Consider the following 2915-nt stretch of genomic DNA (forward strand, 5'->3'; position numbering starts at 1 on the left):
TGTGGGTCTTTTTCTAGTCAATGTGTTCAGCATTTGGTGCCCTCCCATTTTTTCCTTTACAAGTTGTAAAAATAGTTTTACTAAGATATAATTAACACAGCACACAATTCACTACTTTAAAGAATATAATTCAATGATTTTTAAGTATATCCATGCTATCTGCAACCATCACCAAAGACAAATTTATAACATTTTATCACCACAGAGGACCCCATACCCTTTAGCTGTCAAGCCCCTATTCCCTATCCTCCTCATTCCTAAGTAATTACAAATCTACTTTATGTCTCTATAATTTTGTCTGTTTGGGACATTTCATATAAAAGAAATCATGTAATTTGTGGTATTTTGTGACTAGCTTCTTTCATGTTTTTAAGTTCTTCTGTGTTGTAGCATATATCAGTACCTTATTTTCTTAGGGCAAATAATATTCCATTAAATAAATATACCCTATTTTTTTATGTCATAAACCCATAAGTGAGTTTATTTATATTAAATGAAGACTGTAGCCTGGATTGATACAAAGCAGTAAGAAGTGCTACTCTAACCTTTTTCCTGTCATGATCCTCAGTGCTTAATGTGGACAATATTAAATGCTTGGTGCCCTAAAGGAAAGAAGGCAGAGGTTATGTAAAGCAATTGAATGTAGGTAATTGCTGAGGCAGGTGGTTAGTACTAAGTCTGGCCTATATTGCTTGAGGGCAAGCAGCCATTGGTGATTCCTAAAATGTCCATCGGTGTTAACATAATAGTTTAGAAATAAATAGTGGGAAGCCTCACAAGCCAAAGAAAAGGTGTTTCATCTGTCCAGAGCCTCTCCCAACTAGAGTGTGGGATGAGGTTTTTAAATGTGCTCAGCTCTAACTGCAGTAGGCTCTCAGGCAGATCCTATTGATGAGGTTCAAAATGAAGCACGATAAATCCTTAGCAATAAAGTTAATTCTCCATGAGTGATGAACAATTTCATGACCAAAAAGTAGTTTTCCAAAGTCCCTTTGTGACAGAGTCCAATGATGTAGTCAGAGGCTCAGTTAAGATGTATCCAATTTCCTTTTCTTTATGTCCTGGCCCTTCCTATGAGCTTCCCAGTTTCCTGTTATGCACTGGTCAGTGCTGTAAGTTTGGAGGTCTCAAGATCCAGATTTTGCTTGTGGTTTCTGGCAGCGTAGGCTGTGTGGAGTCCTGTTCTGGGTCACCATCTGGTTGTTCAAGGCTGGTGTGTCAGAGGTCTGGGGTGGTTCTTCTCTAGACAAATCTTGACCACACCATCCCCTGCATCTGGAGTCACATCCCAGATTTCAGAGTTGTCTCCAAGAGTCTCCTCACTCTTCTCAACTGACGGCGAAAACTGGACTTGCTGTTTCTTCATCTGTTCCCGGAACTGCTGCTGCAGCTGCTTTTGCCAGAGCTTCTGCTGGTATGTGGCCTCTCTCACCAATAGTGGATGAGCTCAGAAGTTGGAAAGCTGCAATCCTTGTCCCCCTGAATCACAACGTGGCTTGGTCCGCAAGGGAAGGTCACCACTTGAAGTTGTGGGTGTCCCAGGGTCATGTTCAGTTGGCAGCTGTTGTATCTTGCCTATTCCACAGGTGGTTCAAAATCTTGTCTCTTTGCTTTAGTTTAATCCGCTTCAAGAGGCAACTGGCATGGAAGCTTGTTTAGTGACCTCAAGTAGTCTCTGTCCAAAATACAATTTCCAAGTGCATTACAAAAACTCCTGAGGGCTCGCTTCAGCCCTTCTGTCACTGCCTCCTTCCTTGCCTTCTCCAAAGATAAGGCCTTGGACTGGAGGCCCTAACACCATAACCCACAGCTTCATGATATGAACCATCCTTCAACTGGACCCTCACAAATGTACAGACTCCCATGTAGAACTTGCCATTGTTGAGGTCAACAAAATCCACATTCTGCTGTGTGATGGAGTGTGCCCCACCGTTGTAACCAAACATGTCATAGGCCAGATTAGTTACCCAATGACCCTCAATGTAACACACCTCTGGCCTCCTCCAGTCATGCGCTACTTATGTATTCTGGGCCCAGCCTCTGCCTCAGGGCCTTCTGGACGGCCTGGTACTCTTCTACTGTGTACTGGCACTGTCCAAAGCATGCCCAGCTGCCATGAACAGCAGTATGACTGTCACGCTCTCCAAAAATTGCTTCCTCAGTGCCAGACATCTTGATTCTGGTTGACCTCTCTGGCACTGCACAGTGCATGCAGGTAGCTCAGTCTACCCTATTTTGTTTATCCACTCACTTGTCAATGGTCATTTGAGTTATTTCCACCTTTTGGCTATTGTGCACAGCACTCCTATGAACATCCACCTATACATTTTTGTTTGAATATCTGCTTTCAAATACTTTGTGTATAAACCTGAGTTTACTTGCTGGGTCCTATGGTAATTGTATGTTTAATTTATTGAGGAACTGTCAAATTGTAGTTCAGAGTGGCAGCAGCATTTAAATTCTCATCAGCAAAGTACAAGGGTTCCAATTTCACCATATCCTTACCAACATTTATGTTTTGTTGTTTTAAAATTATTATTATAGCTATCCTAATGGATGTGAAGTGGTGTCTTATAGTTTTGATTTGCATTTTCCTAATAATTAATGATGATGAGCATCTTTTTTATGTGTTTGTTGGACATTTGCATATCTTCCTTGAAAAGATATCTATTTATGTCCTTTGCCTACTGTTTCTTTTCTTTGTTGAGTTATAAGAGATTTTAAAATATGTATTATTGGTACTACATCCTTATTAGACATACAATTTGCAAATGTTTTCTTCAGTTCTGGAGATTGTTTTTTCACTTTCTTGATAGTGTCCTTTGATATACAAGAGCTTTAATTTTTAAGAATTCAAATTTATCTTTTTTCTCTTTCATTTATTGTGCTTTTGGTGCCATACATAAGAAATCATT

General features: G+C 40.2%; 1 pseudogene across 1 annotated transcript; it reads right to left on the reverse strand.

Annotated features, from left to right (window-relative positions):
* Window positions 1-665: 665 nt before the first annotated feature.
* Window positions 666-2502, reverse strand: LOC108581345 (annotated as a pseudogene). Its single transcript, XR_002516180.2, has one exon. The product of XR_002516180.2 is annotated as a DNA repair protein RAD52 homolog pseudogene (transcript).
* Window positions 2503-2915: the final 413 nt, after the last annotated feature.

This window comes from Papio anubis, chromosome 10 (genome assembly GCF_008728515.1).
Source record: "Papio anubis isolate 15944 chromosome 10, Panubis1.0, whole genome shotgun sequence".
Classification (NCBI taxonomy): Eukaryota; Metazoa; Chordata; class Mammalia; order Primates; family Cercopithecidae; genus Papio; species Papio anubis.